Source organism: Phascolarctos cinereus, unplaced genomic scaffold, assembly GCF_003287225.1.
Source record: "Phascolarctos cinereus isolate Bilbo 61053 unplaced genomic scaffold, phaCin_HiC Scaffold_3;HRSCAF=262, whole genome shotgun sequence".
NCBI classification, from domain to species: Eukaryota; Metazoa; Chordata; class Mammalia; order Diprotodontia; family Phascolarctidae; genus Phascolarctos; species Phascolarctos cinereus.
This window is the reverse complement of record NW_027555736.1, coordinates 91499585-91527198: the sequence shown is the minus strand read 5'-3', so window position 1 is coordinate 91527198 and position 27614 is coordinate 91499585. Positions and strand designations below refer to the sequence as shown.

The following is a 27614-nucleotide window of genomic DNA, read 5'->3' as shown; positions in this document are numbered from 1 at the left end:
AGTCCAATCAAAACAATAAACCAAACCTTGATTTGTAGTTTGTCAATTTCAAAGGTGTAAATCTCAGACTGAAAATTTAACAATCACCTCTCCCAAAAGCCAGTCTGAATCAGCTCTAGTTCCCTTACCCTGCCCCCAATCCATGGACTCTTGGAATCATCTGGATAAGTGTGGAAAGAATGAAATTTTACAGTTGTTTGGGGTTCAGGGCCTGGAGTCAGGAAGAACTGAGTTCAAATCTGGCCTGTGGATTTTACTAGCTATGTGATCTTGGGTAAGTCACTTAACCTCTGTTTGTCTCAGTTTCTTCATCTGTAAAGTGGGGGAATAATATCACCTATTTCTCAGGGTTGTTGTGAGGATCAAATGAGATCATATTTATAAAGTATTTAGCACATAGTGTTATATGAATGTGAGCTATTATTATGATGATGATTTCTTTCTGATCATAGGGACAAGGAGAATAATAATGGATAAAACTCAGTTCCCCAGCCCTACTGTATCCTGAATCCTTAAATGACTCTCCCTTCTAATCTCCTGCCACATTAGCCTGCAAAAGGGAATTTGTTCTGCTTCTGACCATCCTTAGATAGAATAGCTAAAGACAATAAAATAACTTCCTGTGCTTTACTTTGAGGCTGCTAGGGGGCACAGTGGAGAGGGCACCGGGCCTGGAATCAGGAAGACCTGAGTTCAAATTCAGCCTCAGATACTCATTAGCAGTAAGACTCCAGGCAAGTCACTTAACTTGTATTTGCTTCACTTTCCTCAGTTATAAAATGAGGATAATAAGAATGCCTACCTCCCAGGGTTTTTAATGAGGATTAAATGAAATATTTGTAATGCACAATGCCTGGTGCTTAGTAGGTACTATATAATGCTTATTCCTTTTCCCCTTTCACTTTACCACTGATTGCCCAGAAGTCTGATGGAAGGGTCCAAAACTTAGCAGTTTATCTTTTGGCCATTATGCTGGGATAAATGATATATTTTCTCGCTCAGCATCACCATTTGTAAATAACCAAATATCTCAGAGCATAAACCACTTAGTTCTAGAGACCTGTTGCCTTTAGAGCAAATGTTCTTAACCTAGGTTCATGAATAGATTTTCATGAGTCCAGAAACTTGGATGGGAAAAAATAATTACATCTTTACTTTCACTAATGTCAAACTGAAATTTAGCATTTTGTTCAATTATTTAAAAATATTATTTTGAGAATGGATCCATAAGCTTCATCACACAGTCAAAAGCATTCACTACACACACATACACACACACACACACACACACACACATACACACACGGTTAAGAACTCCTTATTTAATCACAGAGTTATGATTCTCTTGGTCTATGGACCTCTAATAGGACCAATATTCCCCCTGTCCCGTTACTCTGGAACAATGATAGCTTTTCCTCTCAAAGGCCTCAGAGTTCTCCCTGAAGTCTGGATGCTTGCCTCCTTTAAAGTATCTTCCTGGTCACCCGAGGACATAAAAAGTCCCACTCACACGGAGTCAGAGTCCCTTTGATTGGATGGATGCTTGAACACCATACCCTGCCCTGCTGACCAGACAATTTTTTTTTTTTACCAATTTTCATATGGAGACAAGGTGGGGTGTTGTGTATCTTTGTTGTGTATCCTTGCTGTGTTGGGGCAAATTAACAGTTCAATGATTTACAAGTATGTCAGTTTGTTTAAAAATTGAACTTTAACCGACAGGGTACTGGCATTGGGCCCATCCAATATCACCATTGCTCATCCATGAGGATTCTCTAGAAATTTATGTTTATAATGTGAGAAAGTCTTTTTCTTTCCTTACCTAAATGAATGATTATAACGTCTCTAACTGCAGTATCACCCAAAGCAATACCAATTTGCCCATTAAGTCAGGTTTGGCATTTTCTTATTAAATGTTGTTTTGTATTTGTTTGTATTTCTACTTTTCTTCCACAAAACGATCAGTTGGAATGGTTGGGGTAGGTCTCTGAGAGACTTGTTCTTTCTCCCACACAAGTGATGCACATGCTGAAAAAAAGGAAGCATCAGTGCATGGTAACTGAATGGTAAAGGTATTTATGAGACTCCCCTCCCCCAGGTCATGTGTTTCTTTTGAACAAAGTGACTTTAATAGACCAGTGGCCTTGCTTCCAACAGTTTAGCACGTGGCTTCCTCTTCCATAAGTCAGTTACACAACTTGCTAGGCAGAATAGCACTCTCAGGAATGCACTTATGTGAGTTGACTCCCCTCTTCTCTTGGCAACAAAATGCCAAACATGCATCAGGGGCATGCAATGATTACCCAGAAACTGCATGTCCTATCATATGTCACCCCTCATAATTTATTTTTATGAGGGTAGTAAGTAGTATCAGTATTTTATAAGCACGTATTTATACTTGTTAATTTAATTTATGCAAATGCCTCATTTATGTAAATCATCTACAGATCCACCATCAGGATATCTTTAGCAAAATAACATGATTGTGATATTTAGGGACCTGACATATATAATCAGAGAATGCAAATTATTTTTATGGCATGTTTTATATGCCACCAAGTTCATAAAATGTTGACGGTCTGGTTTTATTGAAAACTTTCATCTTTCAGTTGGTAGGTTTGGTCTTCTCTCTCTTTGTCCATTTTCATTACTTTTCAACCTCTCTCCTATTGCGGCCAGCTCCCTCCAGCCATTCGGGTCAGTTTGCTGCCAGAGACCAGGAGACCAAGGACTCTGGTTGCAGCTGCAATGAGAAAACTAAGCCTCCAATTTGAGTTCCCTTTAGAAGGATGAGGTTACAGTGTGTAAACAGAATACTGTATTTCATAGCAATCTGAGGGCTTTGGACTTGATCCCTCTTTGACAGTACTGTCCTCATTACCAATTCATGACAATGCCAGTCAGTCATCATGAATAATAAGGTCCTCCGCCCCCAAATCTAGAATATCTGTTACCAGTTTTTGGCATATTACTCAAATAGGAGGCTGGATTTGGGACTCTTCTGGGTAAGTGACGTTGGGCATCAATCAAATTCTTCTTCAAGTACACAAGAAGTTTATTTTAATAGGGCAGAGAATAAGAATGGAAGGTAAAAGGAAAGTAGTAGAAGAAAGTGGTATGTGACCATGTTGACTAAATAGGATACCAGTATTTGGGATTAAACCATCCTTCTGTTGTCTGAAATGTCTATTTATGACAAGAACATTGCATTCATTCATGGAAATGGTGAAGCCTGTAGATCGAGGGATTATTACACATGTTATATTTGAACCTAAGAAAGGCTTTTGATTCTGTCTCTTGATAAATATACCCAGACTGAGACAGTTTTGTCTTGACTATACCTCTACAGGGTTGAATTCAAAATGGGCCAAATTAAATTCAAAATGTCCCCTTAGGACCAAGGTATAGAAAATAAGTGAGGTTATAAAAAGCCTAGTTTTAGTTGAGATTTGACCCATCACCTGGACTATAAAATGGTACACGTGGTCATTATTTGTTAACAATAACTGGCTCTCATGGCAGGCAGGACTAAAATTCAAAATGATCTTTATGAATTAAAGAAATGTTCATGGAAAAGGAGAAAAAAGTTCAAGATAGGCCGAAGCAAGGCAGTACACTTATCAGGACAAAGTTCAATGCACCGACACAGAATTCCAGGTTATATACTGCTACTATGACAAGTGAACTCACAAGTTGGGTAGGAGTCCACAACAAAGTCTTGGTATTTCTAGGTCTAGGTTTCATTCTAGACTTTATAATCTAGTAGGGATAGTTGGCCACAATGCAACCAATTTAAGATGAGAGACATTGAATCAATTGAACTGGAAAAGATAAGGCTTTGTGTGTGTGTGTGTGTGTGTTGTGTGTGTGGTGTGTGTTTTCAAATAAGAGAGTTATGTCTTCTTTTCTCCAAACTCAAGATCCCTAGTTTCTGTATATTTTAGTGCCTCAGGCAGCAATATAACCAGGGCAGATGGTATAAATGTACCTTGAAATAAACATTGCAATTTATTATGCAAAAATATAGGAAGTAATAAAAATTCAGTTGAGTGGCAGGGAAAACCAGTTATTATAGTAATTTTTTTATATTCTAAATTTAGGTATCCTGGGACATAAACCCTGATCTTCCTAGCCTAGTTATGGCTCCAAAGGTGGTAAGTAGCAAAAGTAATCTACTTAGCATAGAACAATTAAAAACAAAACCACAAACTTTTATCATAAAGGACTCAAATCTGATATAAAGAAACAATCATTGTTATGACTCATTACACCTTGAAACAGATTGTTGTTGTGGTTCCATCATGTCCAACTCTTCATGACCCCAGCTGGGGTGTTCTTGGCAAATACTGGAGTGGTTTGTCATTTCCTTCTCCAGCTCATTTTACAGATCAGGAAACTGAGACAAATAAGGTCAAGTGACTTGCCCAGGGTCACATAGCTAGTAAGTGTCTGAGGCCAGATTTAAACTCAGGTCTTCCTGATTTGAGGCCTGGAATTCTATCCACTATACTACCTAGCTGTCCCTAGAAACAGATTACTGAAGGTGTAAGATAGTTTTTCTTAGAAGCCTTTAAAAATAAGATAGATGCTGAGCTAATTGGCCAATTCAGATGTGAATTGTTTAGAAGCAGAAAATGGATCTGTTGACAACTGGTGAGTTTCCTTCCAGACCTCCGAACTTATGACTCAATGTTTTAAATGCATCTTGAGCTAAACACTAGTTCTCCTCTCAGAGAGTGGCTAAGTGATGAGGGGGAGGTGGTAGGAAGTTTTAGGTCAGAATATATGATTTAGGGATGAATGGGAATTTCATATGACCATGTCATTCCAAATCCATCTGCTTTTTAGACTAAGATAAGATTATAGCTGATATTAGCACAGAAACACATACTCCCTTGTCCTGGTCAATGTTGAATTTTATTCTCTTTCCCTCCTCATTGGAGGTCTTCAGGAAAAGTTGAGTTGACAACTGTTGGCTGTGTTCTAGTACAGATCCTTTGCAGGGTAAGCTTGGACTAGATCAGGGGAGGGGAACCTGCAGCTTCAAGGCCACATATGGCCCTCTAGGTCCTCAAGTGTGGCCCTTTTACTAAATCCAAACAAGGGATTTGTTCTGTGGAGCTTGGATTCAGTCAAAGGGCCACACTTCAGGACCTACAGGGCCATGTGTGGCCTCAAGGCCACAGGTTCCCCACACCTAGGACATGGTTGATGAGATTCCTTTCCAATCTTCAAACCTGCAATTCATTGATTCAAAGATGATAAACACAAAGAAGATAAAATATATATGGCAAGTGATATAAAACTAAGCTGAACTGGAGTTATGTACACAATGATTACAACCATACTAACAAAGAAGAAAATTTAAGGGTGGTATAATAGCTGAGCAAACACAATTTTTGTTTGGGATTTTTTTTCGTATTTTTTAAAAATTCTACTTTGTTAAATGCTTAGGATCTTATGTAAGATTTTATTCCTAATTTTATGTTTGATTATTTGTTTTAGGTGATAGTTACTAAGTTTAGAATTCTTTAAAAAACTATCACTGGAGGAAATTTTTACTTTAGTAGTTCCCCACATGGATGAAATTATAAAGCTACCACCACCCCCATAATAAATTAATAATAATTCTTTATAAAGAAGCAATTGCATATATGCTTTCCCATTACCTTAATTCCATGATGGCAGTCATTATATACATATATATACATATATATGTATATATATATGTATATATATATATATATACACACATATATATCATATACATATACTTTTTTTTTTACATTGCTACTGATACTGAGGGGGGAAATGTATTACAGTCTATCCCTTAGGAATGGTGGAGAGAACCCAAAGAAAATGTACATCAATAGCACATTCTGGAGAAAAAATAGTTATTGAACCAACTCCTATATAAAACATAAAGTGAAATAAGCAAAGAAATGGCCAATAATACAAATTTAAAAACAACCTGCAAACACCTTTATTTCACTGCAAGATTCCAGTCAAGTTGTGCCAAATCCCAGTTCATTCCAAGAGTTGATTGAGATTCAGCCAGAACTTGTCTCCATATTTATAGCATTATTATCCAGATGTACAAATAAATTCATGCATCATTTATGTTCGTTGTTTAGTGATGGCCGTTCATAACTGATTCATGACTCTGCTTCTCACAGCAAAGGTCAGGAGATGTGGAAATAAACGATGTTTGGGGATCCGGTCTCTTTCCATGCATTCAGCCTATTAACGTAAATAACATTTTACACCAACTCAACTCCCTCACTCCCAACTCGCTAATGATTATTTTGTGGTTCTTTTCAAATCAATGAGTCACCAGCCTAAACCTATGCAAGAAAACTATTCTTGTATAGAAAAGCAATTAAAATGTGTTGGAAGCATTTTAATTGCAATGAAACCCGTACCTTAACTCAAAAATAAGTTTAGTGTCTCTATGTTCACTCTTCACATTACAGTTCACTTGCAAATATGGGTCCAATATGTTTCTCCCTTCGAGCTTTAGTTAAACTCTTTCAGTTTATGAACTGCAGGTACATTCTTCTTAATTTCCCATTCAGTTGATTTATATATGCAGAGAGCTCCTACTAGTTCATCATGCTTTCTCTAACCTCACGCCTACGAGGTAAAGAGATAATTGGAATCTTTTAAAATAATGTCAATGTAAAGTAGCAAGACAAAGTCAATTTGCCATTACTAAATACTTAGTATTTTCAAGAGTTATAAAATTTCAGGCAATCAGATCTCTGATATTCTTCCAACTAACCTCAAAAAAAGATGGATGGACAAGTAAATAGATTTGAAGTCTCATTCATGAAGGAAAGCAGGAAGATGATGTTAACTTGAGAAGGAAAATTACCTTGAACCTCATCAAGGACTATATATAGTTAAGCCAAACTTTATAGCCTCTGCAATTTTTTAAAATTCAGATGTGATTTTAGCAGTATAGGGAACCCAATATAGAAATTCCCTCCACTGATGCAGATCAGAAACTCATTTGTTATTTATGGTCTTAGAGAGTTGCTTGGGACACGTAAATTAGGTGACTTGTCCATCTCTTAATAGTAAAGATGTGTCAGAGGCAGGATTTTCTAACTCTAAGACCTATATGTGCCTTTACATACATGAAATGTTGGTCAGATCTCAATATCAGAAATCTTCCTTGGACTGTTCCTTGGGTAAGTCGCTAAACCACTTTTGGCCTCAGTTTCATCATTTGTCAAATGATAAGATTAGACTGGATAACCTCTGAGGTCCCTTTTAGTGCTTAATTTATTATTCTATGATCTAAATTAGTACAATTACATCTGGATAAGAATGCTATAAATATGGAGACTAGTCCTGGCTGAATCCCAATCAATGAACTGGAATTTGACACAACTTGAATGGAATCTTGCAGTGAAATAAGGGTATTGTTTGCAGGCTAAAACAAGTTGCATTATTGGTCATTCCTTTGCTTATTTCATTTTATGCTTTACATAGGAGTTGGTTCAATAGCTATTTTTTTTTCCAGGATGTGCTACCGATGTACATTTTCTAGGGTTCTCTACATCTTTCCTCAAAGCACCAAAGTCCCCAAAAATCTCCTCTCTCAATAGTCTTTAATGGAGACCTTTTAAAGAACAAACACAGGATTCTAAGAAAACAGAAAGGGAATGTGTCATTATTTATCCTCCATGTTTTATATGAATTCATGGGCCTAGGCTAGGTCTTTTACAGGCTTCAGAGGTAGCATGAGTGCTGACTATATACATTACATCAATGGCCAATTGGCTTCCTGATGAATGAGTATGGGGTGGACATATCTGGTAGCTTTATAATAAAATTGGGTAGATGGTGTGATATCCTTTGGTAGATTATATCTTTGGGATGAGAAATAAAGTTAGACTGATGGGTAAGAGATCTGGGTTTAATCTCAGCTCTGCTGCTAGCAAGCTGTCCTATAAATGTGGACCTCTTAGCATTTGGGAATGCAGTCTCCGAAAACTCATTTACATTCTCTTCATTAGCCATATGATATTTGCCACATCCTTACTCTCTGAGTTGATGAGCTAAATGTGCTAGATGGAGAAAGTCCTGATAGTTTGAATTACTTTACCTAGTGAAAAAAATAACAGCAAACGTTCACACAATCCTGGAGGACCCTGTAGACACCATAATTATGGAGTCTCCTCTCCAGTCTTTTTTTTTTCTTTGTAAGCAGGCAGACCTTTTTAGATATCAGAATGTAAATACTATTCATCTTAGTTTCTTAGAGGTTTGCTAGTTTTCTTTCCAGTGCATCTTAATGTCAGCTCAGGAAAGGGTGACAATATTAAGGCACTAACAGGATTTCAGAATAGGAGACCAATGTCAATACTGTCAGGCTGTATCATCTATAATTCCAATAAATTGTTTTTCCTAAGACATGCTGTGTTTGAGAATCATAGAATGGCAAAGCTGGAAGGAACCTTTCAGATCACTGATTTGAATTCCTTCACTTTACAGATAAGGAAACTGAGACCCAAAGAGATAAAATGATCTCCTTGTTGTCATACAGCTTGCTAGTAGCAGAGCTGGGATTAAAACCAGATCTCTTAACAATCAGTCCAACTCTATTTCTCAACCCAAAGATATAATCTGACCCAAAAAAATATCATATCATCTATCCAAATCTATTATAAAGCTACATGACATTTTTGTTTGGCTACTTTGCTAACAGAGGGTAGAACTGAAAAAGCAGGCACACACACACACACACACACACACACACACACACAATTTCAAAGGCACAAAGTTCCTTCCTTGGTACTTGGGGGTTGAAGGCACAGATTATTTATTATGTTCATAGATCAGTCTTTTCAAAAAGCAGTGTGGCATTTTATTTATTGGACTTTCTCCAATCGAATACTAGCAAGGCAAAAGAATGGTTTTCTCCCTTCTATGATGTGTCCAAGTTTCATACTTCATTCATTTGTCCCTCCATTTATTCATTCAACAAATATTTATTGAAGAATAGCTACTGGATGTGCAAAGCCATGTGTTGGGAATTATGGGGAATATCACAGTTCGGTTACAATTCAATTCAACAAGCATTTAAGGGCCAACCATGTGTAAAATGAGAAGCAGCATGATATAATGGAAAGAGGAGCTGGATTCAAGTGCTGACTCTTGTCACATGCTGGCTGCATAATCATAAGCAAGTTATTTAACCTGTTAAGTGTCCTAGGCAACTCTCTAATTCTATAAATGGCAGATCTGCATTATAGTGTAAGTTTATTCCCCAGAAGTTCACTGTACTAGTAAAATCACAGGTTCTTTAAAAAAAAATGTGCTGGGCATAAAAAAATTAAAAAGAGTCTCTGCCCTTGAGGAGCATATATTTTATTGGAAAGAGGAGGAAACAACACGTACATGCAAATTAAACAAAAAGCAATGTGGGGAAGTGTAAAGACTCACAACTTAGGGGAAGGAGGAAATAAAGAAATTCTCTGTTTAGGATACTTCAAATAAGCTGAACCTTGAAAGACCCAGAGCTTCCAAGAGGCAGCAGTGATGGGAGAGAGTATTTCATGTGTGTAGGGGGGAAATATTTGTAAGATCTGTCTTTGCTCTTGAGGGGATTAGATGAAGGGGTAAAATATTTTATTTCATCCACAGAGACAATTGAGGTGGCATATTGGATAGGGTGCTGAGCCTGGAATCAGGTAGTCTTAAGTTCAAATCTGGTCCCAGATACTTACTACCTGTGTGATCCTGGCCATGTCACTTGATCTCTGTTTGCTTTAGTTTCCTCATTTGCAAAATGGGGATAATAATAATATTTACCTCCAAGGATTATTGGGAATATCAAATGAGATAATATTTGTAAAGCACAGGGTACATAGTAGATGCTAAATACATTCTTGCTTCCTTCCTTCCATTCAGCAAACACTTAATTAAATATCTTCTACATACAGAGCTCCATGGTAGGTACTTGGGATTCAAAGGAAAAAAATGAGACAGTCCTTGTCCTTAAGGAGCCTACCATTCTACTAGAGAATGAAAGAAATGGACAACAAGTAAATATAAAGAAAATCCAAGGGATAGGGATAGGGAGAGACCTGTGATTTCATTGGTATAGGGAACTCCCAGGTGAGGAAACTATCTTCTCCAATGCAAGTCTGCACTTTCTCTGTACTGAGCAATACACATTTATTTCCAGCAGAAGTGAAATGGTACTGGAGATGGGGGAGGGAGGATGACAAGGCATGCCCAGAAATAATTATGAGTTCTCATAAGTGGTGTGAACAAAGGATTATAGTTCCAAAGGTGGAGGCACTGTTTCCAGGTCTGTTGACCAGGGAAAGCTTCAAATAGGATTTTTCAACTGTTCCTTAAAAGACGGCTTAGATTTTGATGGGTGGAAATGGAAGAAGCAAAGGCATTGCAAGTAGAGGGAATAGTATAACCAAAAGTATAGAACAGAGAAAGTAAAAGAAGGAACATTTTCAAACTTTAGGAATACAAAGTATATCAATTTGATTAGAGTATACTGTTTGTCAGAATCTGTGACAAATATCCCAATAGGCAACCTAGTTCTGGACTAAGGGAACAAATTGGGCAAGGAAGCAGAAGACTTGTTTTATTTGTCTTTGTATCTCCAGTGCCTAGACAGAGATTGGAACATAGTAGGTGCTTAATAAATTCTTGTTGATTGATTAATTGATTGACAGAGAGAATTCTGTGGCAATCTGATCCCTGAGATGCTGCCTAATCACCCTGAGGTCATAGCAGTGCCCCTAGAGGCAGGTGCTGAGATACTAATGGTGAAGATTCTGGGCCAAGGAAGGATATGGGAAAATCAACGGTCATCCTTTTATCAGAACTGAAGCGTATCCTTTGTGAGACCAAGTCATACCCATCAGAAGACAACTACTAATACCACTATGCTGTTTCACTTCCCCAAAGTGAGAGGTCACCCCAGATATTGAGTGAAAATGCCCAGAAAGAGCCCTGAACCAACAGTGTTGCACATTGAACTAATCTAAGATTCATCCATATTCAGAAGGAAAGTGAGTGAAAACCAGTATTTCAGACAGCTTTACATTTTCAAATTAAGTTAATAAAGTAAGATTTCCAATGTAATGACAAATTAATTCTTCCTTTCATAAGTTTATTAAAATAAGCATCTTCTATCTTCTAACTAGCCCTGACATATGCTTACATAGATACAACACACCCAGTAACCTAATCTCCCAGCAATCTTGAAGCAATTAACTCCTTCTAATCTTGAGCTAACAAAGCCCACCATGCAAAAGGCCCCTGGAGAATGCCATTCTCAGGGCCTCGGAAAAGCTCCCTCCCATCTATTTCTCTGTTATTCAGAGACTAGGGGCTCAGCGGAGTGGTCAGAGAGCAGGGATTCATCTGAAACAACATAGATGAATCATCACAGATCATAAGATCTTCATTAACTCCTTATTTCTCTGCTAATTAACACAAAAAGAATGAGTTGAATGCTTGACAGGCAGTGAATGACCCACAGCTCAGTGGTTAATAGGATGCAAATGACATCTAATGAGGGTCTCTCCTTGTAGTGTGGGCAGCTGGCCTACTATTTTTGTTGTGGATTTTGAAAGTGTTTGAGATGAAAACAGTTTACCCAATAATTTACACTGCAGCTGAGTTTGTAATAAAGTCCATGAATTTATGTAAGTCCTACGCATGGCAGAATTAACTTAAGTTGTTAACCACCATGTTTAGCTTAATATGCCATAGTTGGAAGCAAAGGCTTGGGGGAATAGACTTCTATGCCTTTCAAGAGAGGCACAGCATTTATTTATTAGCAGAAAAAAAAGGAAAAGAAAAGAATGCTTCATTGGCAAGCATATTACCAAAAAGTTTGATTTCTTTTGTAAGCCCAGCCCCATGCAATTAATATATTTCTGCCAAAAAAGCAAATTCCCATTATCATCTCATATGAAGAAAAGGAAGAGAGCTAGCCTGGTGTAATGGATAGGTCTTGGAGCCAGGCAGTCTCGGGTTCAAGTCTTGTCTTTGACACACAAACCATCATGTGACTCTGAACAAGGCATTTAACATCTCAGTGCTATAGGCAACTCCTCAAATGCAAGAGAAGCTGCTGATCTTCAAGGCAGAGGCATTTTCTTCATCAAGGAGTCCCCCATACTAGTGAAGTCACAAATCCAGTTCTTATCCCTGTGAGTAGAGGGATAAGCCAAAACCTGATCTGTATGTTTCCAATTAAAAAAAAACTCAATGCAATTAAGGTTGGGTTTTGGGGAACAATTCAAGAATAAAGAACAATGCTGATATTTAGAATCTCATTAAAAATTAAGTGCCATATACAAAATTCAAAACAAAACATAAAGATTTTGTGTCAGAAAAGTCTGCATGTATCACAGTGAGATCAAAGAGCCAAGCTCTCTTTTGTGATATGGCTATCTTTCCCCTTACAGAGATGTAGCCTAAAATGACTTTGATTTCAACTGAGAAACTGAGTTGGAAACTCTCAAGGAAAAGGTCCATCCATCATCAGTGCAGTTCCTTAGGTAAGCCTTATTTAAAACCACACAGAAATGAAAATACCATCATGTCACTTTTTCTCACCAGAAGCAAGATATCTTTTGCATAATGTTGGGTGATTTCTGGATCTCATTGGGTTGCACAAGGGAGGTAGATTGTTCACACTTGAAAACTGGTTTTCTGAACTTGAGCACTATCTCTGCCCCACCCCCTCTTGTGGCATTTATTTTAAGCAACAAGGACAGATTTTTGCCTGCGTGTAACTTGAATCCATGTGGTTTAAGCCCTTCTTGTATTAATAATAGGTTTCACCTTTATTAAGAACTGAGAAGGAGGTGGAGATGATTCAGAGGGAAACCTGTTAATTGGTCATCTCATTGGTTGTTATTTAACATTTGTAAAGAGTTGCTGGGGGGAGACCTAAAATATATCTTGCTTCCTTAGAATTTGAGGCTCAATTATGGAAATAATTCATTATTATTTATATTTAATGTCTTTCAATTCAGCATTTAAAATTATGGTCCTAGTTAGACTCACAAACAATTATGATATAATGCTATTAATGGAGATGGGAAAACACTAATCTTTCTTTTTCAGAGTTCTCTTCTCCCTGCTCAATCAAAGGTCAAAGTGTTTGCTGCATTCTTCCTCTCAAAATAAGCTATTTTAAGGGCAGAAATAACAAGAATTGTTATGTCTTAAGCACCTACAATAGATAGATGCATATGGGCAATGTCTATCACTTCCTTTCTCTGATAGAGAGAAGACAGATTTTAGATCAATACACAGATTAAATTACTGACAATAAGTGCTATTCAAAAATGGAATAGACTGTTTTTATAAGGGAGTGATGGAGGCATTGAATAAAGTCTGGGAAGCTACTTTTCTAGGATTCTGTAGAGGGGGCAGAAACAAGATGAAACGTAAGATTCACTTCTAGTTCTAGGATTTTGTTACCATATACCTCTACAGGAGGTACTTCTTGATTACAATTCAGTTTGATTTCCACTGAAGAACCAGAAAAGAGTTCTATGACTGTAACATTGGTTGTGTGAGTTAAAACACCCTAAGCTTCTATTAGCATGTTTCATATAATAAATGATGTAGAAAGATTAGGTGAAATTAAGTTGTAAAGGTTATATAAGATTATGTTTTTCCCATAACCTTTGAAGCAATTCAATTCTTGATAATTGAGAAAATCATGCAAGTAATAATAACAGCTGACATTTACAATAGCATTTTGATATTTATAAAGCATTTTACATCCACCATCTCATTTCATCTTCACAATAATTCTGTGAGATTAGGTATTGTTACCCCCATTTTACAGATGAGGAATCAGACACAGAGAGAGGTTAAATGACTTGCCCAGAGTCACACAGCTAGTAAACATATGAAGTCAGTCAACAAAAAAGTACTTACTATGTGCTAGGCATTGTGCTTAATGCTGGGAAGATAGATAGATAGACAGACAGACAGACAGATAGATGATAGACATATATATATATACATATATATATAATACATACACATATATATACACATATATGTATATATGATAATCTCTGCCCTCAAGGAGCTTACAATCTAATAGGAGAAAGACAAAGCACAAAAGGAAACTGAAAAGTTTGGGGGAGGGTGAGAAATCAGAGATTGCCAGAGTAATGCAGTCAGGTGGGAAATGGAAGTATTTTGAGCCAATTTCCTTCCTTAAAGGGAGGTTTCAGAGTTCATGGCTCCCCTCTTCAGAGAGGCAGAAGATAACAATGAAGTAAAGTACCCAGGCTGATGGGATCTTGCAGGATGTTGAGACTTTCCCAATAAAGAGCTTCCTGGGGGACATGGAGAAGTCAGAGATGTCCCAGAGTAGTGCGTCCTGGTGAGAAATAAGGTGAGATCTGAATCCTGGTCTTCGAAACACCGGATTCAACTCTCTGCATTGTCTACAGTAGCAAGCTAGAGACAGGAGACTGCCAGCTCCTCCCACGTCTTCCCAGTCTTTTCTTTCAGCAACCCCAAGGTAGGGTTCATCTCTTCCATTATTTTCTCTCAAAACTGGAATTCAGAAGCACCAGAAGTGAGTCACTGCTGGAAGAATTTAGAGCTCTCTCGCCTCTCACCAACATCACCCTGACCTTCACACAGGAAAGTGCCTTCATCTCCATCAAGAAGGAGAGAATTACTTACCAATGGGTTTTGGGACAAGGGTTACATACATTTGAACCTAATGAACCACAGGATTGCTTCCAACTCTGAGACTGGATTCTGTGAATAATATTACATGCCCAGATACATACAAGCACATATGTCTACTTGGACCTAAATATCATGCACTTAAAAAGCTTGTCCAGGAAATTTTTAATCATGTAGGTAATTGTATAGCCTCAATCTTCACTTTATATGTATAGGTTAAATAAGTATACAGGGTCAGAGAAGAATGTATGGTTTACAAGGCTGTTACAGTATATAAGAAGTAGTAGCAGAATCAAAAGTCAGAGCACGTAAGAAGGTAGTTACAGCGATTGGTCCCAGAACATATCCTTGATAAAAATAGATAGAGCAATTAATTTACTTCATGTAATTGAGTGATACATTCTTTTGAAGTTTTTGTTGTTTATTCTTTAGGTTTATAAAAGTAAAGGATTAAAAATATACACTCTCATTTGATTCTCCATGATCCTTTTAGGGAAGGACATAATTTTTAACTAATCTTCCAAATAACATAGATGTATCTATACATGTGTTTATAATGTATATTGTAGATATATATTATACATATATATATAAAAATCTTATACAAATGGATATGTATGTGCATATACCTTTATATATGTATATATCTATATGAATGATGTGTATATATGTACACATATACATATATACATACATACATATACACACGTATATAGATACACATACACACATATGTGTATTATATATACATACATACATATGGAGAGGGCAGAGAGATTCTACTTTTATCCTAATTATCTCATGAGTCAAAGAAGAACTATGATTTCTCTGATTTTTTTTCATGTATTTTATTATCTGCTTTATTGTCATGTCATGGTGTTACAGAGCCACATAGATGGGTTTTTTCCCATTTATGAAGGACCTCTCCATAAGGCCCTGTGATGTTTTTAAGAATGCTAATACGAAGTTTTATAATATCAAAATCATTCACAACTAAATTGAAAAGTCTGTTTCTCTATTAAAGCTCATTTTAACTTTAAAGTTTGGTTGATATTTTATTCTTCATCTTGGATATGATCCTGGATTGTAAACTCCTTCACTTATTATACATCTTCAATTCCCCAGAATGTTTAGAGCAGTGGCCTGCATGTGGCAGGCATCAATACATGTTTATTGAATGAATGAATGGATGAATGAATGAAAGAATATTTATGTGCAATCTCTGTAAATGTCACAAATGGTTTTCTAATTTTCTTAAAATGATCCAGCTGGTTTCTCAAGCTTAACTTTCATGCTGATCTGAACTGATTAGAAGAGAGACATTGCTTCTCTGAAAGCTGATAGACTAAAGAAAGACAGTATTGGCCCCTTAGATCATATATATCCTGAGAGAAGAGAAAACTTTCAGTGGTATTACTGTATTTCCTTTTACTATCCACTATGGTTTGAGAGGAAGAAACAAAGGAGGAAAGATAGACTTTGTTGTGAGATGCTCCTATTGGAGACGGCTAGGTGGCACTGTGGATGGATAGAGCACAGAACCTGGAGTCACGAAGACCTGAGTTCAAATCCAGCATCAGATACTTACTAGCTTTGTGACCCTGGGCAAGTCACTTAAACTCTATTTGCCTCAGTGTCCACAACTATAAAATGTGGATAATAATGACACCTGTCTCCCAGGGTTGTTTGAGCATCAAATGAGGTGATATTTGTAAAAGTGTTTAGCACAGGGGCTGATACACACTAGACTCCATATAAATGTTTATTCTCTTCCCCTTGTTGGAAAAGAGACATTGCTTTTCTAAAAGCTGATTGGAGAAAATATAATGCCCTTTTATTTGAAGATATGACTGGAGAAAGGATGGCCCTGTCATAATCTATAATTTTAGAGGGAAAAATTCTTCAGAGCCTCAGAACAAATATGAGGAAATTGGAAGTTGTCCAATTAGAGAGAATAATAGCTTAACACTCTCTGAGCACCCTGCCAAGAATGGTTACATGCTAAAATAATTTGAAACTGCTTCAGTTGTTCAAGAGTAGCAGAGAAATGACTTTGTCCACTTACGGATCTGTGAGGCGCAGTGGACAGAGCACTGGCCCCGGAGTCAGGAGGACCTGAGTTCAAATCCGGCCTCGGACACTTAATACTTCCTAGCTGTGTGACTGTGGACAAGTCACTTAACCCCAATTGCCTCACTAAAAAAAAAAAAGGACAAGAGGTAGCAGAAAAAAAGGTTTTGCCTAGTAATTTAGGCTATTTTTGAGGAGCCAAAGGACATCAAGGCCTGGTACTCAGAGTAGAAAGTCATCCCAGGAACATAGGTTCATCTGCCTCTCTTCTGGGTTTCTGTAAGTCTGTGCCTACTCTTCTGATAGACACTGAATGCATTGGTAAGAGAGTGTGACCCAGGTTTATGACTGGACTATTATATTTTGATTTCTCCTGCTTTTGATTTCTATTAAGTAAATGTTTTAATTAAATATTCTTGCTTTTACCTTATTGTTTAGTAAATGTTTCATTTACAATAGTATCATTATGATTACATTGTTTAAATAGGAAGCAGACTGATGGGAGATCAGAAGGTACACTAGTAAATAATAGGTGTGACTCCAATCCCACCACCACCACCACCCCAGTCCCTGAGAGAGTTTGAGTTATAACTATGTAGTCATGGTTGCCATACACCCACAATATGGGAAAACCTTTAGACTTACCAGTGTAGGTGCAAGTTAAGGTAAGTGCATCAGCCAAGAGAGACAGAAGAAGGTGTCAGGTGTCATGTCGTTGCATACTTAGACCACATTAGTTCTGGACCAATGTGACAAAATAAAAAGAATGCTGGATTTGGAGTCTGAGGACCTATGTTTTGAATTCTGTCTGCCACTTACTAGTTGGATAATTTTGGATAAACCACTTAATCTCAATTCCTTCCTCTTTAAATGGTGTTTGACTATAGAATATCTGAGTTTTCTTCTACCTCTAAATCCTATGAACCTAGGTTCTAGTACTTTTTCTATTTATAAATTATTGTGTGATTCTGGGTGAGACTTTGTCCTGGTTTAATCATATCACTCCCCTTTTCCATCAACATAATGGTCAAAGTCTTTTGCTTGGCATTCAGGGTCATACAAAATATGGTACCAAATCACCTCTCCAGCCTCAATTCACACTGTTTTCTGTCATGCTTCTCATGTTCTAATCATTCTAAGACTAATCACTATTACCTAAATACATCTAGGACTTTTTGGTTTCTGTTCCTTTACTCACATTTGTCATACCTAGAATATACCTCCCATCTTTTACCCCTTGATATCCTATACATCCTTCAAAGATCAACTTAAACTCTGTCTGCTGTAGAAAGTATTCACTGATACACTCCCATAGATGTAACTTCTTCTACATCTAATTCCATAGCACTTTGTACTCTTATGCATTTATAACATTCTAATGAACATTATACTTTGCTGAGTCTTATCATCATTATTATATAAGTGCCATGAGGGCCAGAAGTGAGTCTTAATTCTTTCATCCAGTTCCTTGCACAATATACTATCCTTCTTAATACATTCTTATTGAATTCTGAATGAATGTAGAAGTGATTACCTTAAGTGTTATCCTTAAAGTGTTATCCTTAAATGTTCTATAAGTGACCCACAGATGCATTGGCTTAATTGGTCTCCTGCCAAACTTTCTGCAATCATATTTTTTCTGACACTGCTTCTCTCTGTTTTCTCAGGTGATACTGCTCAAAAGCTTCTACCAGTTTCCTCTATAAAATCCTTCAAAGGTATGACCCCCTCAAACATAATATTTCTCTCTGTGAAAAAAAATCAAATGGTTCCTGGTTGAGACAGTTCCTAGGTTCTGTTGGCCTGATCATCTTGGGAATTGCTTTTTTATTGGTTAAAATTCCATAGGAAATTATAATAGTCAATGTCAATGTCTGTTCATTTATCCATTTCCCATTTGGGGCTATCAATAACTTGTTTTTATTTAAGCTGTTTTAGTTATTTGCCATATCGTCTTATGTTTATTCTTTCATCTCATTTGGTGTGGGTTTGTTCTTTGTTCATTCAAGTGAAGAATCTGACTATAGAACAAAAGCTGATATGAAAATGATTCCTACCTTAGTAACCACTTGTTTCCTGCCTTGCACCTTTCCATCTCTTCTTGGAGAAAATATATGTAGTATGTAAGCTTAAGGTTTTGTTAGTCTTTGCCCTTTCTCGTACCTTGGCCGTGAGCCCTATTTTCAGCATATATTTTATCCTATGACTGATTCCCTTTTCACTAAAGTTACTGAGTATTAAAGTGCAGGTTCAGTTCATCTGAAGATTCCTATCAAGTTAAACATAAAATTTCTCTACTTCCCTATCCTCTGAAAACAAATCTACAAATGCTCTTCATGGATATCTTTTTTACTTGCATTCATCATGAGCACTAACATAACAAGATGACCAAGTGTTTCATGAAATGATGATTCTTGTTAGCTTTGTACAGATACTAAAGCAATGCAACCAACTCTTCTCATAGGAGAACATATGGGCCATCTTAGCTGCTAGTTCCTTATGCTATCTGATTTCATTTATTATGATTATGATTAATTAATATGATTCAGTTGCTTTAGTATCCTCTAGTATGTCAGTTCGCTGGTCATCGGCCAAGGAGCTCCCATTTGCAAATAGTAAACTTATGGTTTATGAGTGGCCAAAAACTCTCCGTTCTTAGCACTCTGCTTCCTTTTCTGCTGCTCTCCAATGGGTACTGCAGAAACAGAAGGTAGATGCAGTAGACTGGGGGCTAGATGGATTTCCAAAGCCAAAGGATTCCTCTCGCAGAAGCTAGCTGCCTGGTCTCATAATACTTCGCTAGACTACTCCTTGAAAGAAGACGGTCTGTTACTGGGAACACACTTGAAGACTTTCCAGCATGGTAGCACTTGCCAGAACTTGAATCCTGCTGGCATAGCCACCCAGAGTCTAGGGTCACCTCCACACTGCAGTGAAGCATCAGGGTTGAAATCATGTGAGCTGTTAATATTGAAATTATTATAATTCAACCCTTTTCTGAGCTCTCAGAACATGCTTAATATGCTCCAAACCCAGCACAGTATCCTAACCATGTTTAATGTTATTCATGCTTTCTGTGCTTTTGAAAGGCTAGACACACTGATAAAGATTGTGCAAGGTTCCCAAAATAGATGATTTTCCAAAAAGAAAGTGAGTATTTCAGAGACAAGTTAGCCCTAAGCACAAAGTCAGGTATGTTATAAAACATGCATGGTGAAACTTGATGTCTTCTTAGATGACATTTACAAACCTAGTTGGCTCTCTTTTTGGCCTGTGGGGAAACATTCATAACCAAGCCCCTTTTCTCCTGCCTTCCATTCTAATTCCACACATGCCATTGCATAGGGTAGATTGTCAAATACCTTCAGTGCCCTTGTTATGTTGGTTTCATTCAGAAGTTGCCATGCCATGACCGTTGAGAGATCATGTCATTCATCATCCTATTTCACTCTGTGAAATGCTGTGTTTAAATGTAAGGAGCCTGGGGCCTAGGGATTGGAGTAGAGCTGCTATAAATTATGATGTATGGTAGGTATCCATGGGGACCACACAACTTCACCTTTGATGCCACTATTCATACACTCTTCATCCTGGAGCACTCCAGAGACAAATAAAATGAAATTGTTTTGGTACCAGTGATGTTTCCTCTTGTGCTTTATGTCCATACTTGCTGATGAAAAGCAAAATATAGTCAATTGAGTCAGAAGCAGTCTCTCTTTATGTGGTTTTCAAAAGATCAAATCCCAATCTGGGAATTACATGGTCATAGATCCATAATACATATGTGTGGGAGGAGTAGCATCTAAATAAAGGAAAGAAACCAATTCCCTAACAAATTAAAATTCTCACAATCACCTTTAGCCTAAAGCTTGCAAAATGGCAGGAACTCAAATATAAAATCTTTTTCTCCAATTTAAATTGAAGCATCCTCTTATAGTATATATACTTAGGATGTCAACATTTTTAAAGAAAAGCTTTTAGGTTAAGTATGTGCCCACATTAAACTGATAATTATCCCTCCTTTTCTTCCTCTATCCCCCTGATATTTCAACATGCTGGATTCTTACTTCATGTTTTATTTATGGCCCAGAATTAATATGCAGATTCACAAAAACTTAAAAACTCATAATTATTCATAAAGGGCTTTAAGGTTATTTAGTACATATTTATGAAACTTTATGTTTTCAAAGAACTCTGTTTGAAAGTTCTACAGAAAGATAGTGAGTAAGGTTAATAACTAGTATTGAGAATAATCTGAAAATGATCAAACTCTTTGGATGAAAATATTTGTCAGCATTTCTAATCTATATTTAAGTGAAGACTTAATGGACATCAATAGCCTTGCAAATATGTTCAGAAATGTCTTGGCAAGAGAGAAGATTTGCATATCTAATGCAAACAGCCAATGAGAAAAAATATCTAGTTAAATACCTTTGATCACTAAGCATATGTAATGAGTGATAGAGATTTATCCTGTCTGTTGTCCATCTGTATTGAGTTAGGTTCTCATAGAAATGTGCTAGAGTCTAAGAAAAACAATATCACCAACTGAAGGTGTCCGCAGTCTATTTTGTATTTTTGAATAAGCAGTTGGAAAGAGTTATACAATTCACTCATTCATTTGTTCAACATTTATTATATTTCTATTCATAGAAATTTCAGTTTAAAGAATCTTAGCACAGTGCTTAGCACATAGTAGGCACTTAATAAATATTATTGAATATCATTATTGAATCAGATTTAGAAGCCAAGGCACCAAAAATTCAAATGAATTGCCCAAGGTCACATTGCTAGCTAGGACTAGAATCCACACCTTCAGTCTCCTAGTCCTCTTTCCGTTTTGCCACATTACTTTCAGGCACACTTTGATTTATGAGAGATAGAAGTTATTTATGGGAAGTAGAACTGTAAGGGTGGTGCTACTTAACCTTTTTTTGATATATGCCTTTCTTTTCATTCCCCTTATAGATAAGAAAACTATAAAGCAAGTGAGACCCAGTTAATCCAGCAGGACCTAGTGAATTTGGATCATAAGGATGGCTGAGAAATATGTTGTGTTTGCTCCTTCTGGAAAATGCACAAGTTCATCAGGAGAAAAAAATGTCATCTGGAATACTGAGTAGGCCAAATACTGATGCTTATTAAACCTAATAAATAAAGCTTTTGAACTTTCATGTTTTATTTTCCCTGGGCATTCTTTTTCATTTTTAACTTAAGTGTATACATACACACACACACACACACACACACACACACACACACTATGCAGGTCCATCTTAATGTTGCCATAATAGTTGCATTAGGTGTGATGATGACGAACAGAATGGAGAGTCTGATCTATTTTTAACACCTAGTGTATATTAAATTATTTGAAATAATGTCTTATTTACCAAAGGCTTATAAAACATAAATATATATTATATAATATACATGAAAACAGAAGCAATGCCCTTCCAATTGTATGGCAGAAAGGGGAGGAGGAGGAGAAAATGGTGATCTTATTTCAGCAGTAGACTATGATACTATAGTAGAATATTTCTCTCACGTCAGCCCCATGTTTGTTTTCTGTAATAACATAATTGCATATTTAACACACTCCAGGATTTTTCTTCCAAAACCTCAAACTTCTTGGAAGAGAAAGGAGAATTTTCCCAGTTACTGATCACTGCTTGAAGGGGGGCGCTCTCATCCAGAATGATCTCCTAAATGAGACAGGGACGTGAGAAGTGCAATTTTTCAACTGGCTCAATAGAACTACCAATAAATATTTAAGCCACCTCAATAGAGACATGACATGCCAGTTTGGACAATGAGCTTATTTTGATTTCATAATATTGGAATAGCCAAATCAGCACTCCAGACATTTGAATTATTAATCAAGAAGGCACAAGTGTGGAATACCTCAACTTATCACCAAAGCTCCCCTTGCTACTATGAATGATATGTCAGTGAAGCATTTTGAGCGTTTTGGGAGAAGCCACTATATATAAATTTGATATGCCTTTGTTCCTTGCAGGAGAAAATAAATGTAATAATTAATAAGCTACATGTAATTAACAAATCTAGATAATGTTCAAAATATAGTACTTGTACTAGACTACTGGTTCCTAATGCTGCCTAAAGAATAGTATAATCACAGGGTATGAGTGTTACACGTTTCGGTTTTGTGTATGTCCACATGGGTTTGTCAACTCATGGGGAGGTTTTGATAGATATTTCAGGAATCTTGCCTGCCCCTCTTTGTAGGAGACTTTGGTTCATGTCAAGAGGGGAGCAAGAGCAGGTGTCCTGAGGCTGGCCATTTTGATTTCCTCAAAGAGATGGGTATCAAATTAGAATTCTATCTTTTTGCACTCTCAAATATTACTAGTCTGGGGGAAATAACTTTTTTCTTTGGTTGAAACCATTTTCCTGGTCAGTCACTTTTCCAAGAGGAAAGGGTACCCTAAGCTTATATTTGAAGGCTCTGCTCCATTCCCATCAAATCCTATATGTTGTTGTCATTCTCTAGACCAAGGGGCAAGTAGTCATTTAGGGAGGCTGATTGATCTATTCCTTCTCAATTATCTTGGATTTCAACTTCCTACTAACCATTTTTTCCTGTCCTTTCCATTTCCAATAGAATCCTCTTTGGAAGAGAAAACAGAGAGAGAGAGAGAGAGAGAGAGAGAGGAGAGAGAGAGGGAGAGAGAGAGAGAGAGAGAAGAGAGAAGAGAGAGAGAGAGAGAGAGAGAGAGAGAGGCACCAGACAGAGCAGAGCAATCTAAGATGTAGGAAGATAAGCAGGAGGAAGTACTCAAGTAGGAGAGGTAGTCACCAGTGCCAAAATCACCAAAATCCAAGAAGGAGAAGTACTCAGAAAATATAATGGATTTAGTAAGAGAAGACATTGGTAATTTTTAAGAGAGGGTTGAGAAAGTGTTGAGCTCAGAAGCCAGATTGTAGAGAATTGAGAAGAGAGTGGGGGAGGGGAGGAAATAGAGGTGGCAAGTATGGCTGACTTTCTGAAGGAGCTTGACCCAAATACATTTTATTTTATGTATGTTTTTTCTCTTTTAGGGTAAGCAATGCATTGTCAGCAGAATTCATATTCTGATGCAAAACTTAAGGAATTCAGCATTAGGATATTGCAGGAAATTATAGTAAGGTACATCTTGATTCAACTCATTTCGTTCAAAGAACTTTTATTAAGTAATTTCTATGTGCAAGGCACTTTGGGAAATACAAAGATGAAAAGCAGAAACCACTGTCCCTGCTATTAGGGAACCCATAGCTTGGTAGTTGCTAGGACAAAAAAAAAAACCACAAATAACAATAATATAAATTGAGATGTCAGAGGAAGGGAATAAGCATTTTTATAGTGCCTATTATGTGCCAGGCATTGGGCTAAGTGCATGATAACTATCATTTCATTTGAGTCTCACAACAATCCTGTCAGGTACATGATGTTATTATCCTCATTTTGTAGTTGAAGAAACTGAGGTAAACTAAGGTGAAATGACTTGCCAGGGATTATACAGCTAGTACATGTCTAAGGTCAAATTTGAACTCAGGTGTTTCTGACTCTAGGTCTGGTGCTCTCTCCACTGTACCGCTTAGTTTCCTGCTAGGTTAAAACAATAGTCAGTGCAATGGAGTGGTTAGAATGCCAGGCTCGGAATCTAGAAGACCTGGATTTAAATTCTGCCTCGGATGTTATTGTTGTTATTGTTGAGTCCTATCAGTCGTGTCCAACTCTTTGTGGAGTGGGACTCCCCCCCCCCATTTGGGGTTTTCTTGACAAAGATACTGTAGTGGTTTGCCATTTCCTTCTCCAGCTCATTTTACAGATGAGAAAACTGAGGCAAACAGGGTTAAGTGATTCGCCAGCTAGTTAATAAGTGTCTGAGGTCAATTTTGGCGTTCTTTCCACTGCACCGCCTAGCTGCTCACTCTGCCTCTGATATAAACTATACAAGACAGATCAAAGCATTTAACTTTAAGGGCCTTAGACAACTGCTAAGTCATCAATGATAGCAATCTGTATTGGTGGAGAGAATTTCCTATGCGCAAGTCCCTCACATAAGGATGAGCAGGATAAGGACAAAAGGAACATTCAAACAAAGTGTAATGAGAAATTTGATAATGGGGAGACCAATTCCAGCCAGGGAATTTTGGGAGGCTTTATAGAGGAAGGGCCTTGAAGGAAAATTTTCATAAGCTGTCAATGGGCAAAGAGTTTGCTGAGAAGTGATATTGAGATAATTTGTTTTAGTAAAGAGGATGACATGAATATAGATGGTCAGCAGATCAAGTTGACTAGAATATAGACATTTGAAACAGGGTTAGAAGTGTCAGTTACAGCCAGATTGTAGAAGGCCTAGAATTTTAAAATAAAAAGTTTAGAATTTATTTGATTAGCAGGCAATGGGGAGCCACAGAATAATTCTGAGTAAAGGAATAATATGATCACAAAGGTGCATTAGATAAATTAATCAGCCTGGGGTTTGACAAAGTATTCAATTCCAACATTTTCTAAGAACCTTTAATATTCAGCACTCTACGAATACAAGCATCAAAGCCCAAACTGTCCCTGTCCTCATGGAGTTTACATTCTACTGATGGTTACAATATGTACAAATATGGAAAATAAATACAAAATAACTTGAGGAGGGAGAGAACATGAAGAACTTGGGAATCAAGAAAAATTTCACATAATGACACTTAGACTGAAAGAAGCTAGGGATAAATTAGAGGTAGAAGAAACCAGAAATAGGGAGAAACTATTAGTAGTATTAGACTGTTATCTAGAATACAGAGTTGATGATGATGGTTTGAGTGGAAATACAAAATGAGAAGCCAGCAATGGTGGCCAGCAATAGTGGAGGCAGAACAAATATGGCTAAGCAAGTGATTGGTTGAGAAAGGTGAGAAAGTTCAAAGATGACTCTGAAAGAAGTTCTGAGCCTCAATCAGTGGGAAGATTGTTGTTATTGCTGTACGTTCTTTGTTTTCAAAAAGGACCAATGACATCATGAGGGTGATGTCTTAACTTGCATGTCAAGTGGATTTAAGTGAGGCAGAGCTGCACAGACCCCTCAGCCTCACACTCTCCTCCAGAGTCATCCAAGTCTAGTGGCAAGACAAAGGTTAAGACAACTGGCAATGACCCAGGATGCAGTGGGTGACCTTGCCTTTTCTTAAGGTCTTTGCCAAGTCTCAGTTTGTCTGAGGCAATGTTCTAAGAGCTACTAAGAGCTAGTAGCATCATCACCAAAGACAAAGAAGTAAAAACAAAATCCCAAACAAAACATAATCAGAGCTGAAAATTATCTTTTTTCAGTTTGGGGATATCGGCTCTAGTAAAAATATATTGTATACCCCCACAAAGGTAAAGCATGAAAGAGCAATGAATAGGCTTATGCTTAAAGAAAAGTCATTGTATTATTGATAAAGTTCAATGACAGTGTTTGGAAGCAGAATGCTCAGCTTGAGAATGTGGAAGGTCTATATTACTCCTTCTCGTTGGCAGGGTCTTGGAATTTAATATACTTTCAAATAGGTTTTAGTATGTGTTACAACATTTTTTGAGCCAAATCCTAAGTTCTGAGGAATGTACATTTGGTGAACAACAGTTCTCAAGATGTTGAGAGGCACCCTAGGCTTGAAGGCAGAAGGTCTGGGAAATCTTGGCTCCTGGCTGCTTCACTTACTAGCTGTGCCTCCTTGATGGAGGCCCTTCACCTCTCTGGCCAACTCTTAGTTTCCTCGATACAGAGATAATAAGATTTGGCACTGTCTATCTCACAGAATTGTTATGAAGTTTAAATTCAATTCAACAAATATTTCTTAAGCACCTACTCTGGGAAAGGCACTATACTATGTACTGGGGCTGCAAAGACAAAAATGAACTACTGCCATGCCCTCAAGGTGCTTACATTCTACTGGCCCAAATGAGATAACATATGTAAAGTAAGTGTTCTGTAACTTGAAAGCACTATATAAATATTATATGCTTTCTATGATTCTGTTCTGGTGTTTCTTAATTGGATATTTAATTAGGAAGGAGTAACAGCTTAAAATAAACCTGTAGTTTATCTCATTAAATTTTTTGTTTGTTTGTTTTAGGCAATTGGGGTTAAGTGACTTTCCCAGGGTCACACAGCTAGCAAGTGTCAAGTGTTTGGTCTGAGGCCGGATTTGAACTCAGGTCCTCCTGACCTCAGGGCCAGTGCTCTATCCACTGCGCCACCTAGCTGCCCCTCACTAAATTTTTTAAAGCGGTAGTATAGACTAGTGGGTATCTATAAGAGTGTCAATGAGTCAAGAACATACTTGTATGACCTAAAACAGGACTTTGGGGGGCCTGGAATTCCATTCCTGTACCTAGACTATGAAAGTATCTTCCTGTCTGCATTTAACCAGCTCTTGAAATTTCCCCACAGAACCTTCCCTGAATGCTTTTGGCATTTTTTGACTACTTATGTTATTGGGGATTAGTTTTGGGGCTGCCATATGTGTCAATTCCCTAATTATAATTTTGGGATTTTTGTTGTTGCTGTTGTGGTTAGCAGTTTTTCCTCAGCTCTCCTTTGCTTCCACAGACTGACTTCGTCAGTACTGAGCTAATTCTAACCTCAATCATATCCCTGCCTATTCCACTCAATGCTCCTGGGTGAAGTTCAACCAGCCTAGAGCGTTCACCATCCCAATTTTGAATACTGGATTTCAAATGGGAAGATAGCTGGTAAATCCATAATTAGATACCGAGCTAAACCCTCTTATTCTCACTTTCCCTTAGGCATTATCACCCTGGAATATCACCTCCCACCCAGACCTTTTCTCCCATT

General features: G+C 37.3%; 1 long non-coding RNA gene across 1 annotated transcript; it reads left to right on the top strand.

Moving 5' to 3' along the window:
• On the top strand, nucleotides 1-21959 carry LOC110209633 (uncharacterized). Its single transcript, XR_002324875.2, has 5 exons — nucleotides 1-274; nucleotides 4101-4154; nucleotides 12456-12548; nucleotides 18453-18503; nucleotides 21754-21959. It is a non-coding gene; the product is annotated as an uncharacterized LOC110209633 (long non-coding RNA).
• The last annotated feature ends 5655 nt before the right edge of the window (nucleotides 21960-27614 follow it).